We start from the raw sequence: 17,841 nt of genomic DNA, 5'->3' as shown, positions 1-17,841 counted from the left end.
GAGAACGTTTACAACCTGGTGCATAACATATAGCGTTAAAAGGCTAAGGCAATGCAACTATTTTGGAGACTAAAGCTAAAATAAAAGTTTGTGCAGCCATTGTTAGTGATATATTATTCGTGCCTCTAAATTTATTATCGAATAAGCTTATGTTCATTCTTGCTTCTTTTGAAAGTACTTCCAGTACGTTTGCGACGAGCAGACTTCAACTCCACGTTGTTGTCGCCGGGTTGGCTTGGTCGTGTAGTACTGCCGCGCTCGTTTCGCGACACGAGAGGAATCACGCAATAATTGAATAAGTCGGCCGCACAAAAGAAAACAAATGTGTGACGTTTTGGTTTTCTACTTTTCTTTTTGCGAGAGCGTTATTTGATATGTAGCACGCAGTTTCAGGAGATGCCGCACAAACTAAAAAAGCAGCGGTGAACCATCCGCTGTGGTGAATCATCCTTTCCTTCAAGACCGCGGATCAGGCCCCCCTCCCCCACTTCGCCCCGCGATCAGAATGGAATGTCTGTGCTACCCGTTCTTCCAAGTGGACTTTTCTCGAATGAATGGTTGAACTTGCTTCCCCGATTCGTTGCTTTCTTCCTTCGCCGAGTCAATATTTAAATGTCTCGTGTTGTGCGGGTCTATGGTTTCCAAAAAAGAAAAAAAAAAAACGCGTATTCCCGCAAGTCAGTCATGGTCCCGATGTTGACGGAGTACGACGTGTGTCGGACGCAGTCGCACACCTCAACGTAGTGTTCCTGCCTATCGAGTGGATAAGCTGTTTAGTTTTACACAGAACTGAAATAAATGCCACACGGATTACCTTTCGCTGTACGGTACGCACGCTTAATTTCAAGAGTATATGTTTCTCGCGGAGGTTACGGGGTTAGAAACGTAGAGACGGGTCAACTGGAGTAGAGGAGTAATCTTAACAACTACGTGATCGCGCAAAAAAAAATCCATGATCACGACGATTTATTTTTTGTGCTGCCTACTTCTTATTAAAGTGAAAGCAAATAGCCAGGTGAGCTGGTTAAGGATTCCCTTGATGAAGAGCCGTTCAAAATCAGTATACTGAATGTACACTAATAGTGAACTTAGGGTCTGTACTGAAATCGTACAAGTTTCACACTTTTAAGAAAGAAAACAGTATGCACTTAGTACACCCCAAGTACATGTGTTGCATACCATAAGTGCACCTTGAGTGTACATCTAGCCTAATATAAGCGTACATTTAGTACACTACATGTATGCGTTTAGTGTACTAAATGTAAACTCCGAAGCAGCACAGAGTTGGCCAGTCATCGGCCAATGACTGGCAATGGTCCTTGGCCAAGTGGCCAGACAGTGGCCAGAGACTGGCCGGTGACTGGCCTTGATCTGTCCATTGGCAAATGACCACTGGCCACCAGCCATCGGCCAAGCATTGGCCGATGAATGGCCACTCTATGGCCACTGGCCAAAAGACCATCGCCAGACATTGGCTGTTGCTTGGCCAAAATCCGTGCTGCTTGGAGCTACCAGTGCAATTATACCAGGTGTCCCATATAACTTGCACCAAACTTTAAAAAAAAAACTGGGCGTTCTGCGGGAGTGAAACCAACTGTACGCTGTTAGCAAGTCTCTTGCAAACATGTACTAAATTGTTTTAGTCTGCCTAGATATACCATAAAGACTAAGAAGCTAACTTTTGAAATCTTCGTTTAAAAGCCGAGGTGTGAATCGAAAACTTTTAGAGCCCATTAAGAAACACCCCATTAAACTCAAGGTGCACTTTTCATGCTCCTTTTTCCAAGCCTTCAAAAAACGCCCGCGAAATACAAAAAAAAAGCACCCGTGTCGTCTGTGTTTTGTCCGTTGTCCGTATGCCCAGTCTCGGGTTTACAACTATGCTCACTTTACACCAGCTAACCTGCACCCTCACCATTGGTTCATTGCTTTAATTAGGTTTTTCTCAATGCGCTCTGCAACTTTACAATTGATATCTTGGCCCTTAAAAAAATATTTGAAAGGTTAGCTTATTCATCTTAGTTATTTAGATAACCAGGCGCATTAAAAACATTTGTGCACTTTCGAAATACGCCTGCTAATGACAGTTATCCGGGACGCCGTGTATGACGGGCGTTCTGAATGAAAAGAACGATCTAAAATTGGCCAGAAAAATCGGCGCCTACATTTAAAAAGCTGACTTTTCAAAGGTGTTTTTCCTTGAACGGTTTAATTTCAATTTGTGAAATTTTATGGCATTTAGCTCTATTTTCATGGAATGTTAAGAAAAACCATTGAGAACTTAATTGATGATAATGCAGAGGCGCCACCATCGGGAGATGCACTCGTAAAAAATGAGGCTAGAAATTTACAGGAAAGTTTTGGCAGCTTTATTTTCAGACATTTCTCGTCAAAATAACGTACAATCATATCATGAAATTATGTGGGAAAAGTTATCCAAACAAAAAGAGGCACCGCATTGTTAAGTTGGGAGCATAGACGGGAAAATGACAATTGAATCATTTCCAGATCTTCCCCTGCGAAAATAATGTACTGCCGTTTTTGAACATCATCTAGGAGAGTTGCCATTTTGATTTTTGGCTATGTACGTCGAAATTACAAGGAACTCTTTGGCAGCTCTATTTCCAAACATTCCTCGTTAAAATGCGTCTTCTGAAACTGTGAGAAAAGCCATAAAGAAAAGGTGCATTGCACTTTTCAACTAAAACTTTGTTTGAGTAGAATACAAATATTATGATCAGTGTTCTTCAGGTAATTAATAAGAAAGAAATTTAAATCCTATTCATCACTTTATTAGACTTTGCGAGCCTTCCTCACTGTACACTCTCCTTTGTGAGAATGGTGTGCCACTACATCCTGCGAAAAAGAGAAAATTACCCTATGCCACCCTATGATAAAACATCACATAACTCGCTCAAAGGACCACTATGTGAGGAAGGCAAGATAGTACCAACTTTATCCTGACACAAGGGTAAGGAAAATTGCACAATAGCATTTCTGAAAGCCTGAAATGTCAGACATTAGTGGTTTGCCTTCTTTGCATGCCCAGGGCTAGGCTACAGGCAATAGTGTTCATTGCAGGGCACAACACTTACTACCTAAAATCTTAGGCACCATAAAAAAATGTGTGACAAACACTAGACTTTTCTAGATTCAATGGTTGCAGCTGCTACATTTTGAGCACATATGGATTGATGAAGGCCACAACAAAAACATTCGAGAATGGCCATTTTCAAAGCTGTACTAATATTAAAATTTTTATTTTAGAAGTGAAGTATATTACGGTATTCGATATTAGTTTCAAGGTTAATTGTACTGCTGCAAACGACGTAATTTTTGCAAAGGGTTAGTTTTTCCGAGTTTATCAAAATTGTTTAAAATTGGTCATGCAAAAAAGTAACCCCATAGATACGAATGCGTTGAGCATTACTATTCAGCTCGCGAAAATACAGTGTTTATGCAATTCAAACCTTTCAAAGCGCTAGCAAAGTCACCATCGCGATCGATTTGCTTTGTTCGGTGCGCTTCTCCGCATGTGCCACTGCGCTGCAGAGATTAGTTCTGGATGAAATCCCTAGAATAAGACATTTGAACGTGGGACGTACACAATTTTTGATAAAATAGAATCTCACAATTTTCACATCGATTGGTTTCTCAGGAGACTTCTCGGATCCGCATGCACTAGCTGTTACTCCCCAACAAGCAGGCTCAATTGGGATGACAAGAAAAATCTCGGCGCCTGAGCGCTGTTCGAACCAGCACTCGGGAGAATTGAAAAGCCTGTCAAGCGCTCGCTATTTCCGGTGGCTTCATACCTGTCTGCACGATGCACAATCCTGCCAACCAAAATAGAGATCAGTGGGAGGACGTGCCTTTTACTGTTGTAATGCAGTTCCCTGCAGGTTCCAACAGGTTGCAATCTACTAGCCAAACTGAGTCAGGTCTGCAGCCCTGCGGGAAATGTCAATTGCACTCTTTGAAACGTAGACACCCACATCTTGCGTGCACCTGAAATAAGCTCTAACATAGAGGAAACGAAATTATTGGCACTTTTTGAATGCATATATTTGTTTGGCTGAAAACTGTGGGAATTGAAAAGGAAGAGAATAAAGATGGCTTGTGAGGCGAATCAAGCTAATCCGCGCTCGTCCTCAGCGCACTCTACATACATACAAGTATCACGCTATAACACATTCAGTGGTGCGGCTTAATTTATGATGGGCCCCTTTTTATATTACTTCAAGTTCTTAGAGAAAAGATTCAATATAATGGGTCGGACACAAATTGTTCCTATGAACTTTACATTTACACATTACCTGATATCATAAAAACACTAGAGCACAGTAGGGCTGTGGTGCATCAATTACAAATTTGTAATCAATTAAAAGTTGGCGTTTATTTAGATTATTCTTATCGGCTAAATTTTTTGACAAAGAATAACTAGGCGAGTTGGTACGTGGGTAGTCCTTCAACTCCTCGAATATCAGGTACTTTTCGCATTTTTTCACGCTTTTGCTTTTTCTAGCTGCTCTGCATTTTGTAGCGGCTTTCGCCGCCACTCAAAACGTGACATCAGAATTCACTTATTTAAATCAAACAATTGTAAACGTGGAAAGCGTGCCGCTTCGGCTTAAGCAAAGAGACCGCGCGTCCCTACGGCACAGCCATGAGCACAGGCAAGAAATCATGCTGCTCGCTGTTGTAACGTTTTCCCCGTTCCCGCTTTATGAAACAAATCGTTGGCGAGAGGCTGTTGGGACCAAACTTCAGAACTAGCATGACCTGTGATTGCTTTACCTGCCGTCAGACTGCACTTGAACGCTCCGCAAAAGCGTCGTCGGGCGAGCGTCGTAGGACGGCGCCACCAACAGGCCCTTGGCTGGCCCTCGGTTCCGCCGCACGCGAATGTTTGTCGAGATCTTGTAAACCCTGAGATGGGGAACGATAAAAAAACGGACGAATACAACAAAATCTTGTTGTGTTCGTCCGTTTTTTTTATTGTTCCCCATCTCAGCGTTTACAAGATGTCGATTGATTACCAGCTCGCCTGCACTCTCTCACTGCTTACAATGTTTCTCACTCTGAGGAGAGGGCCATAAATTTTGAAGATACGCTCTTTTCAAATAACAAAATAACACCGGATAGAGCATAGCTAGAATCAAGCATAGCTTAACAAGCACACGGTACGCGACAAAGTTTGAAACAGCGGCACACCACGCAGAAACAAACGAAACTTCCTCACCGGCGCTTGCACCAGTCGGCCATGACTGTATGCCACCTACTTGCGTTGGTAAGACGCAGCGTCTCCCAGCTCTCAGTAATTGCTTGCTATTCTTGAACAGGACATTCGTAAGTAAGATATCCGAAAAATTCACTAAAACGGCTAAAACGTAAAAAGGAAGCGATGCTCTAAGCCTGTGGAACTCCAGCGGCGGCCGAACTGAAGCTGATTTCAATAGCGATGGTCTTGCGCAGTTTTCAAAAGTCTTTTACTTTTTGTTATTTGTTTTTTGAAGACAAAACTAAGCAAATCATTATATATTATAATAATATTGGCACTATATTAATTTTGTAAAAAAATAACAAAAATTTAGTCAAACTTACGTTTTATCTAAACTTCAGGTTTTCTTTTTAAGTGTAAAACCGGAACTATCTCAAGCAATTTCTCCTTCACCGCCAAGGCTACTCGGATTTATCTGCACATGCTTGCACCCCTGGGATTTCGGCTTTTCTGGAAGGATCGGCTCTCGCGGCCAATAAATAATTAGGGCAACCTCGTATTTTAAAACAATGAGCGTGCCCGTGTTTTTGGCAAGGGAAAGACACGTAAAATTTACGTCGATTTTTTACAGTGTGGAACTCTCGTTCACGTGTTCGTTGTTGTCAAGTTCGTTTCACGTGAATTGAGATGTCTTAGACTTTGCACGATAAATCTTCACCATAAAACATTTTCGGTTAAAGCTTGAGGTTGTTACATGAAGGCGCCGATTTCTCCAGCAAATTTCAGAGCGAGCTGCCATTCATAACACCACTTCGCTTATGCGGTTCAGAAGTTCATTTGCGCTGCATGTGACTATGCAAGGCGGAGCATCTTATGTCCCCATTATTAGCCGTGGTTTCCTTTGCATCTCTATTTTTGCTTGCTGTGGAGTAGACCCTATTGAAAATCGCTCTGATGGGGCTTCAGGATTTTTTTAATGGTGTGAAGCGGACTTCAGGAATTTCTGAGATGTTTGAAGGGGGCACCTGTATTTCCTGGTGGAGTTCGCTCGTCCCGTCAGAGGCTCTCCTGAAATGTCTGAAGTGCCCTTTACAATGCCTTGAAATATCTAAAAGCCTGTCAAGAACTTTTCTAATGGGGTCGGGAAAGCTTTCAGGCTTCTTGAGATGTCTGTGGGCAACGGCTTAGGATGAAAAAGACACATTTTGCAGAATTATAACATAGCTGCTTATTGTACGCTACGGGAAAAAAATATTTGGAGAATGCCGATCGTATGTGTGTACGGTCAGATTTTTATTACTGCTCTTCCATCGAATACGAGTGGGCTCCTGGACTCGTCTGTCACTGCCCGTGTGTTCGGTGGCCAAGGAGGCCACAGAAGGCCACCGCCCCATGTGGAGAATTGACGAGCCGCGGGCCGAGTGGTGTTGGCCGAGAGGCGTCTTGAGGCGAACGCAATCCTCTCCGCTCGAGGCAAAATCCGTGCAACAAAAAAAAAAAAAAGCGAGAGCAGTGAGCACTTTCCAGGAACAGGGACGCACGCGGGAGCGACTGGTTCCGGGAACTGGTTCCCTCAAGAGGACGGTTCCCAAAAACCAACCTACACTGCGCCTCTCTCCGCCCGGCGACGGAAGAGGGTGCAGGGCTGCCAGGCCAGCGGTCAGCGGGGGAGGGTGGTGTGCAAGCGGGGTAGGCCAGCCGCCAGTATAGCCATTTTCTCTCTGCTCGTGGGCGGTTTCGGTTAGTCCACGAGCCGCCACGGATGTTTGGAGCGGACCAATTTCCTCCAGGAAGGTGAGCATGCACGGCTTTCAGGGTTCGCCCCTTGGTCTGTTTTGATGCGTGCCGTTTCTTCCTTGGTTCTGCAAGTGAACCGTAGTTCGGCCCTGGCCGCCTTCAGCACCGCTCGAGCGCCATCGTGTTCAGCGAATTCGAGGAGATGGTTGCCAGTGTCGGTTCATTCGCTGTAAAGCCTGGCAGCCGGTGTGAGCGTCTTACCACATGTTGTGCCTGCGCACCGGGATTATGACACTGTGGGTCCTGAGGCGGTGGATGACGGCTGCTGTACGGACTTGTTCCTTGCGCCTCTTCGTCCGTCCGACTTCAGAAGCATCCACAGAGCGAAAAATACGTCGAAGACGCCGGCGCGAGGTCATCGTGGACGAAACAGGGACTGTGCTCGGGATTTCTCAACCGCGGCGGGTGCTGCTTGCGAGTTCGTGGTTTTCGCTAAACGTGCCTATTGAGACTGCGTATGGGTCCGTGAGGTGCACCTGCTCGGTTTTATTAGCTGGACTACCGTACCCCAGGGATATACTTAGCGGCATTGTGAGTACTTTGAAGGCCACCAGGAGGAGGCCACCACTGGTCTCCTCCATGCTTTGCGTTTGCTGTTTGAATTTTTTTATCTTTTTATCTTTGTGTTCTATGTATGTTTAGTCTTTTTGTTTTTCTTGCTTCTGCAATATGTCACTCGACATTTGAGGTCTTACTTTTTAAGTCCCGCTTGAGGAAGAAGGGTCCCCCTTCGAAACGTCGCGATTTCTCTATGACTTATACATGTTGAATTAAACCTTCCGAGTTTGTTTGACCCTCGTTGGCTCCTACTTTTATATATATATATATATATATATATATATATATGTATGTGTGTGTGTGTGTGTGTGTGTGTGTGTGTGTGTGTGTTTGTACCCGTTACTACAAGTTGAGTACGCCGAGTGCAAGCACTGAAAGTAGACCTTTAGTATACTTAGGTGCATCTCCTGTATGCTAAATTTGAACTAATTTTTACCGCGGGCACTCCGATTTTACTACATGTACTAGTTTTGTACGGACGAGTATACTTTCAGTTCACCACCCTTTTTACTGGAACTATAATTTAAGTACACTTCAAGTATACATTCAGTACAAATACCGCATTGAAAGTATACTTTTAGTATACGCGAGTGCACTTCTAGTATACTGATTTTTAACGAATTTTCAGCAAGGTTAGATAGACATAGCTTCGTGTCTGTCCGTCCTTTTTTGTTCCCCCGCTCCAGGGTTACTATGTCTACTTTTCATGTAGCAAGGAACGCTACGAAAGTGGCCGTACTTGCCATGCCAGTGATTAATCGCTACCTGTACTTAACGCAACTGCAAAGTTTCATCCACCATGAACTATCGCGATCTTGAAGCGGACACATGCGGCGTGATTCTTGCGTGACACACGCCGCGCTACGCCGCCTCACTTTGTTTCTTAAAATAGTGTACCTCCGATAGCCCCCGCAGCTCCACTTTTCCCCTCTAGCACCACGCTGGGGCAGTAGTGGGATTGCTCTAAGTGACGGTAACCAAGCCCTCAAGTTTCCGTCATCGCCAATAAACATGTTCACGGCGGCAGCGGCGGTTCGACCGCCGCTGCCGCCGCGAACGCGGGGGAGGGACTTTTCGTCCCTTTTTTAAGCGCCGCCTGGTGGCCCTCCATCTAAATCGGTGAAATGCAGGAACGGGTGTGATTTCTTCCTTTCCGTTGGTGACAAGGAGGAACATCGCTTTTTCCACCATTTCTCCTCCTTTTTTTTAGACTGCGCAGCCTTTCGTTGGAGGTTTCTCACCCAAACTTCTTCACGAGTCATCAATTTGACGCAGATGGCGCACTGAATTTCGGCAGTTATAGAAGCGGCATTGTGTGTCCCCAAGGATATTTTCTTGCCGACGGACCTCCTTCAGGTTTGGGGTTATCGGCGCAAGTTTCTTTGGGTGCAGTAGAAGCGTGGTGCAGAGCCGCGGACTCAATCAGCTACGCAGGTGTGCTCCCTAGTTGTCCCGGGGTGTCCTAGTAGCCTAACAAATGCAGATAGAGATTGTTAGATTTTAACAACAGTCTTTTAACGGCTTTCACTATGCTTTCAACTTCGCCCTTGGCCTTCGAAAACATTGGGCTCGTCGTAACGCGTCTAAACCGGTACTCTTTCAAAACCGGCTGGAATTCTTGGCAGACGAATGTTTTGCCTTTATTTGTCAAAAGAACCTCGGGTATGCCATGAATCGAACTTATCTTTTCAAGTTCTTCTACGATATAATAACTAGTGAGAGATTTCAGGCGGCACAGCTCCCTAAAGCGGGAACAGCAAGATACCACAAACAAGTAGTTACTTTCTTGCATGTGCAATATGTCTGCTGCTGCACTTTTCCGTGACTTAGACGGTGTCTTAGTTGGCATCCTTGGCTCTGCTGGAAGTCACGACAGTCCGCACAGACACAACAGTTTGTGACAGCTGAGGCAAGCTGAGAGCTTAGCCTGGTCACCACATAGACTCTAGGGCGCTAGCCCTTAACCGGACAATACATTGATGTCCATTGTGAAGCAAGTTTAAGACTTTGCGTCTCAGCGATTGGGAAACCACGAGAAGGCTGCCTTTACGAAGTACTCCTTCAAAAAAACTTTACTTTCCACGTTCTTGCAAATGTGGCTTTAACACGACAGGTAACGAAGCTAGGCTGGGCCAGCCTTAGCGAGTATAGAGTTAGCCGTTGCCGAGTCAAATAAGGTGCCTGCTCTTCGGCAACTGACTTGAGGGCGTGCGACTACCTCATGTCTGACTACGATCCTGCGAAGAAACCGTGTATTTGTCTAACAGACAGTTAACCGTTTTCTGTCTGTCCCCTCAATAGTGGCTGTGATAGTCCATCAGCAATCACTAAACTTTTAACTGGCACACATTCCACCTCAATGCTACAATTACATCATACTAACTCTAGATATTTGGAGGCGTGGTGGGAGCAAATCCAGCAAGATGACCAGTGTCGTATTTTCAGTTTTCACGTTAAATTGCAAGCCTTTTACGTTGCTTTCGATGCGCTCTGCGGCCTAAGTCAAAGCACAAGTGTTCTCCCCTTTCAATTTCCGCGCACCGCATTTCAGTTGGCGTTAGAGACCTTGCAACAAAAACTACTGGTGCTCTCTCCTTGTCGGGCTACAGCTTGCGACCATTAGGCAAAGCATCCATTGAAAGAATAGTCGGATACTTTGAATCAAACTTTGTCATGCAAGTATCTCAACAAATATTTGTTTTCATGCACTCGAACACCTCTTCGTGAACGTCAGTCCAAAGCCATTTTGCATTCGCCTGCAGCAGTTGTGACAGCAGGGCCAACTCATCAGCCAGATTGTTGATATACCGCGAGCAGTGATGCACGCTCTATTTGTTCTAAATATCAGTGACTAGACTTCCCTTCAAATCTTTGTTCTTCAGCCAATCTCCTGTCGCTGATCAGTAGACAGAAATCGATACGTCTAAAACGTTTTATGATGTAACTGATCGCTTTATCAATAAATCACCTTATGTCAAAAATAACTCCAGAATTTCAATAAATAAAGTATCTCCTCTTCGTCGAGAACACAGGAGTAATAAGGAATACTATAAAAACATTTCTTTCGCGCACGAAATGGGAATTGAGTTTATGCCCCAGAATGCGGTATCTTGTAGCAAACCATAGCATTTTACACCATAGCAGTATGTGACTCGTTGGTCGGATGTCGCGTGTTTGAAAACAGAAGAGTAGTCGACAAAAAACATCTCTCGCCATATCATTGTTCACGCGCAATTTCATATATCAGGTGGTTTTCAAATTTGTTTCACTAAGAAAAAGCAGTGTTTCAATAAGAATAAGATCAGAACAAGTGTCAAAGCCACATGATATATGATAAAGCGCACGCGAACAATGCGAAACACGTAGCGCTCCCCGCATCTGCCTCTCAGTAAAGGTTGCGGTGTCATAAGCTGCCACGGAAACGGCAGAACACAATGAACTAAAAAAAAGCCCGTGCGAAATGACGGTCAGCAAGAGAAACGGCGCACTCCTTGTCTATGTGGATATCCTTAAATTTCGGTGTTTACGTGGCAAACCAAAGACGGGCATCTGGCACGCCCCAGCAAAGGACTGAGATTTATTTTCGATCACTTGGGAATCTTCTGACGTGCAACCGAAAGTCTGGTTACGCGGTGCCTTCTCCGCGAGGAGCCTCCGTCGGATAATGGGAACCTCGGCAGGGATTCGAACCCACCACCTGGAGATCCGTCGGCCCATGCTTCGTCTCGGAGTCGCTGAAACGACTTGTGTGTATATCATATTTCTTGGTGTAATCCTATTCTGTGCATTATCATTAGCAGAAATTCTCCTGCTGTTTGATGTGATTCGTTGTCTCGTGTTGAGCAGAAAAATGACTTCACCGACTTTGCTCTTATTAAGCTTCTACTGCACTCACCACAATAAAAACGCTAGGAAAGTCTGATACATTCATTGGGTATTCCATTGTACGAATTTTTGCCTGGACACTACGGTACGCAAAAAAAAAACGGCATTATGATTGAAGTTTGGAGTTATGGCGCAAGACTGAGAAGTCGTGCCTCTTCAATTTTTTTATAAGTTTGAGTTTGCCACACAGGATATGTTAAGGCTCAAAATAAACAGAAGGGAGGTATAAAAAATACATACAAAACACTCTCGACCAAGAAACCGTGTGAACGGTTGCTGTCATTTTCACGATAAGACCAGGATGAGATCAGCAAGATGCTTTACATATAAAAATGGCCTATGATCGGCTATAGAAAATTCTTTGTATGGTCGGCTTTAGCTATACGGCCCAATTACCTAAAGAATTTGCTATGGCTGTCTTTTGCATTTTTGTGGTCGCCTTTATAGGCCTCTTTATCTCTATTTATGGCCCTATCACTGTCCAGCCATAGCGCCCCTTAGCTTTTCTAATGGCTGGCTATCTGTAGCCAGCATGGCATAGCTGCCTATGGCTTTTCCTTTGAAGTCTTTAGCCATTTATATAGTTCGCTAAAGAAGGCTATTTGGGTTTTCTTGTGGCTCTCTTTAGCCTTTACACTCTAAAATAAATTGTTTTTGGGAACCCCCGATTTTTTAACGCTACCTGGTAGACACGCATACATCACTCCATAAACAACCAGAACAACCCTCCACACAACTTCAACGACGCAGCGACACCGAACCCCCAACCGCTTTCTACGTATGCTAACTTCGCACTACCTCTATAAATGGCAGCCTTATTTTTGAGTTCGACTTGGACGGTGACTGCCATCATTTGTCGCATAAACACGGAGAGGCGGAGCAAATATTAGTCGTACTTAACACATTATTTGAATTGTCTCTTGGAATGGCCCCCCTCACTTAATTCAACGCCCTGAAAAAAGCAAATGTAGATCAGTAGGCTAATTAACTAGAATGTAATAAGTATTTTTTTATTAAGTTCGATAAATAATGTTGACGATGCAGTGATGAAATGCAGTATACTGGTGTTGAAGATTGGAATCAAGCTATTGGTTGATTGCAGTTTTTTGTGCCAGTGTAATCTATTTTTAAATTTCGGGGGTAATAATTAATTTTAATTATTGCACAAATATTTTAATGGATTTTTCAAACAAACTATATTACTGGTTTTCACGAGTTGTTGCAACAGCAGGGAACATAACTTGGGGCATGCTTTGTCACCGGTATAACAGAAATTTAGTACTGCTTTAATTTTCTAACCTGGAGCGTTTTTCCTAAAAAGGCAGGTGCAGCTAGTGATTTTCTACAGGCGTATAAAGAAAATTTATTAGTTTCTAGTCTTTAGACTTGGGGACATAAATTTTTCTATGGACGGGTAAAGACAATTTATTGGTTCGAAATATTTAAACTCGAGGCCATCGAATTGTTCATAGGAGGGTAAAGAACATGTATTGCTCCTCAGTCTTTAGACACGGGGCTATAATTTTCTGTAGGCGGGTCAAGATAATTTATAGGTTCTCAGTCTTTAGACGAAGTGCCGTAAAATGTCCTGTAGGCGGGTGAAGACAATTAATTGGTTCGCATTCTTTAGACTTGTGGATATAGAATTTTCTATAGGTAGGCAAAGAAAATTTGTTGGTTTCCAGTCTTTAGACGCACAGCCACAGATTCTTCTATTGCTGGCTATAGCAGTATTTATGGATTTCTTATGGCCGACCATACAGGGCCATATGTTGTGAAAGCCTGCCTTTTAACTTTCCATAGGCGACAATGGACCGTTTTTGTATTGGTTACTCGGTTACGTAGGTTACATACCATAGAAACAAGGCTCAAAGTATGTTCAGAAATGTTTGTAAGATGATTTACCAGGCCGAGGTGTTTCTTCGTATCAAAAAAGTTCAAAGCTTTTGGCTGAGCTATCAACTCTGCTCTTTTTCCAGAAAAATGAAAAAAAAAAACGGTTTAGCTTCCTGGTCTTGACTGCGCTCGCGTCAGGCTGAGTTCCGTAATAACTGAACCGGTGCCAGCAGGTATGACTAGAATCCCCCGCAAGTGGACTTGATCTCGCTGTTTCACTTTGGATCTACAAGCGTTTTATTCTGCGTTCTCTTTGATAGAGATGATAGAAAGACAAAGAGGGTTGCTAGGGCCAGTTGTTCTAGCAGGCTTCTTCTTACGCGTTCTCGCTGAATGCTTCAAGTAGTCATAACAAGACTGACATTTCACTGCGTTCCATCTTAAAGGTGTATGTTCATCACATTTGTCAAACTATTTTGAATTCGGTAGTTAACAAACTTCTTTAGACGTATACCCCACATATTTCAAGTTTAAAACAAACTCGAGCTTTACGTAATTCATCCTTATAGCAGTAACGAGTATTATAGCTGAGTCGCCTAGACGTTTCTTTTTACGCAACGCACGGCCGCCTGTTTTTTTTTTTTTTGTATCGAAAGGTAATCATTGTGGATCTTCTTGAAGTGTACCTTTGACCGCTTTGAACTATGCATACAGGTTTTGTCTCCGGCTCTTCCCATGAAATTACATCAACACTCTAAAAGACGCCGTTTTCAACATTCCAAAGCTAAAATTAGGAGGTTTTAACTGAATGAGACCGACTGAACGGAGCGAAGAGCAGGGAGAACAAACACTCGATCCAAAATTCAACCACTGTAATTTTGACTAAGCTTTGAAGATGCCTTCAGGGAAAGAAACTCGAAAAAATAGAAGTGAAGCACTTCCGATAAGATTATGCAAATATTCGTCAAACCGGATATTCGGTTAAACCAAAGGGAGGCGAATACGACTTCGAGAGCCGGTTATTCGGTCATTTCGTTTGAGCTCATATATTAATAATATTATTATTATTTCTATACTAATATAAATATTATAAATAAAAAAAAACGATAATGATAATATTTATAATTATTATAATTGCATTTTTATATTATAGTCCTAAAATCACTTCTGATGCACTATGCTTTTTCAGATAACTAGAAAGGAAAACATTTTCTCATTTCTATGCATATGAGTGAAGAGAACGGACTGTAAGGAAGCATTATCCAGCTTGCTTTCTACAAAGATCGGTATTTATTCATCATAAGACTTCTGCACTGCAACAGTTTTACTATCTCCATCGATTGATACCGGGCATAGATTTGACACTAGTGGTGCGTCAGTGTTCGTTTTAGACTCGTAGATATTTGGAGCTGGAGCTTCGATGACTGAACAAGAGCCCCAACGAACACTCACGCGGCGTTCATAGGCATTAGCCGAGCACTGCACCGGAAGCACGAACAAGTGATAAAGGTTGGTATCCACATTGGTGTGGTTGTCAACTTAACCATCAAAGGAGCGATGTTGTATGGATTTATACACTCTATAAATTAAATTTATGAACTATAAATAGGTTTTAGAGCAAAGGTCTTATGCGCTCGTTCCCGTGTTTTGCGGCATCGGCGTCGCTGTAGCCGCCGGAGCAACCGGAGGTGAAGGATGAGGAGGGGAGAGTCCTTCGTACCCTCCCCCCACCCTCCTCCTCCTCATATGGATATTTTTATAATAGATATTGAATTTACACACACACACTTAGACAAACACATATATATATATATAAACGAACACATGCAGATGAATGAACCTTACTTGATCCAAAGCATCAAAGATTTAAAAACCCACTGAAGGTCAAAGTACACGGCGGAGCCATATATTTTATTTATATGTATTTTCTATTGTGTACGCGGGAGCACGAAGGGTATATTTGTACACATAGATATTTCTTCACCAAATTCATTACCACGGTATATTGCAAATTCAAAATACCTCAAGAGATGCTCTTTAATTTCGAATTTTAGACATTTGTAAACGTCTTTGATATTTTATTCTCAAGCATTACGAGTCACTATAAGTTTTCGATATCGCCTTAATATATATAGAAGCAAGAATTCAGCACACCGAGTTGCATAATTGTTTATATTCGTTGTTTTCTTACAGCATTCTAAGTCCATGCTGATCCAGAAAAACAATAATTTAAGTGTGACATAACTGCTTTCATACGAATCTACTTTTAAACTACTATACCTGCAAAAACTCTGATTCACCTATGAATATTTAACGGACCGCACACTATCCTCGCCGCGAGAAAACAACTCCGTTTCATTTTTCTTCGTCGTGCACCATTGTGCGCAACATCCGAGAGGTACAGTCGGGAGCAAAAGTTTGTGGGGCACGGGACCGCGTACCGAAATGCATCGCCGCGCCGTCCAACGGCGCGCCGCCGCATTAAGGAGACGCGCTTTGCGCATGCGCGTATTTCGTGCTCGCAATCATGTCTCTTTCGCTCGTTTCTTTTCGACGCACTCCTGATAACAGTAGTCGGCGCTAGGGGTACCAGTTAGCGGTTCGGTAGTTGTCATGCTGTGCGTCTGCTTCAGCCGCCTCAGCCACCGCGCTTTGTCATGGAGGTCGCGTAGGGGAAAGAGGGGGGGGGGGGGGGGGGGCAACCAGGCGCTCCGTCACCCAGCGTGGCTGCTGAGGCAGCTGAAGAGGACGCGAAGCATGACAGCCAGCGAAACGGTAACTTGCGCCCCTGGCGCCGACTCCGGTTATCAGGAGTGAGTCGGACAGAAGCGAGCGAAAGAGACATGAGTGCCAGCACGAAGGGCGCGCATGCGCAAAGCGCTGCTTTTTAATGCGGCGGAGCGCCGTTGCACGGCGCGGCGATGCATTTCGGCACGCGCTCCCGTGCCCCGCAAACTTTTGCTCCCGACTGTACGCTGCAGCAGAAACCAGGTAGTAGTAGTAGATTGGGGTTTTGTGGCGCAAAAGCAGCTAAGGCTATGATGCGCCAAGAAATGATACTATTGCAGAAGAGGATTTTGGAGAAGAAAGAGCTTTAGTAGCTGGTAATTTGCAAAATGTATAAAATAAGAGTAAGACCATACATTATAAATAATGCTACAATTTGTGTAAAAGATCAACGCTTTTTAAAAACTTAAAAACCTGGGTGGGTGGGAGTAGTGGCTCATTTCCAAGTAACACACATAGGTGTAAAGGAACATGCTCTTTGTACAGTTGGAAAAAGTAGTGGAGGCGTTTTTCTTCATATGCAGGACATTCTAGAAGGATATGTGAGACACTCAGCGGTTCCTGGCAATGTTCACATCCAGGAGGGTCCTCCCCACGTAAGAGGTGTCCGTGCGTGAGCCGCGTGTGTCCTATGCGTAGTCGACAAAGGACTACCTCATAAAACCTGTCTCTGTGCCTAGCACTCTGCCACTCACTAAGAAAAGGCTTAATCATGTGCAGTTTGTTTGACACCTGTAGGCTCCATTCTGCTTGCCACTGGGCTTTAACATGGTATTTAATTAGGGCACAGTAATCTCTGTACGGGATGCTCCTAATGTCTACAGCACGGGAGCCAGAAGTGCCCGCAGCACGATCTACCTCTTCGTTCCCTGGGATTCCAACATGGCTCGGTCCCCAGCAGAATAGAACATTACATCCTTTCCTGGTTGCCGTTATTATTTTGTTTTGTAATAAAACAACGAGGGCATTCTTTGGGGTTTCAAGCGATGTCAGAGCCCGTAAAGCGCTCAGCGAATCTGTATATACAACTGACCGAGAGTTACTTGTTTGGATGATGTGATCTACTGCAAGCAGAAGGCCATGCAGTTCAGCAGTGAAAACAGTAGCGGATGAATTAAGCCTACGAACACTTCTTACTGAAGGGCCAATCATGGCACAGCCAACAAATGATCCAGTTTTTGTGCCGTCTGTGTAGTAGTGGGAATGAGAATTGTGTTCCTTGTGGAGTTCGAAAAATTCTTGTCGCATGACCTCAGTTGGGGTATCCTTCTTATTGAACTTGGTTAATGAAAAATCACAACATATGCAGTTAAAATCCCATGGAGCCACCATCCTTGCAACTGTATCAACTGGGAGCTTACTGTCTATCCCAATAGATTCTGCCAAATTCCTGTTTCTCATCACGAATGGAGGGATAATGCTAGGCTTGTTTTCGAATGTCTTCTGGTATCTAGTGCTCTCCACAACCTCCCGGGCTGGATGCTGAGCGACTGAACGTATCCTTAACGAATACATAAACCCTAGGGAGAAACGCCGTCTGTCAAGGGACATCTCATTTCCTTCAGCATAGAGACTGAGCACAGGCGACGTTCTGAAGGCTCCAAGTGCTAAACGAAGTCCCTGATGATGGATGGGGTCTAGTGCCTTAAGAGCTGATTGCCTAGCAGATCCGTATACAAAGCTACCGTAGTCCAGACGTGAGCGAATCACAGAACGATAAATTTGTAAAAGACATAGACGATGAGAGCCCCATGTCT

This window comes from Ixodes scapularis, unplaced genomic scaffold (genome assembly GCF_016920785.2).
Source record: "Ixodes scapularis isolate PalLabHiFi unplaced genomic scaffold, ASM1692078v2 PGA_scaffold0__279_contigs__length_252992795, whole genome shotgun sequence".
NCBI classification, from domain to species: Eukaryota; Metazoa; Arthropoda; class Arachnida; order Ixodida; family Ixodidae; genus Ixodes; species Ixodes scapularis.
The sequence above is the reverse complement of the archived record's forward strand: the minus strand, read 5'-3'. Positions refer to the sequence as shown.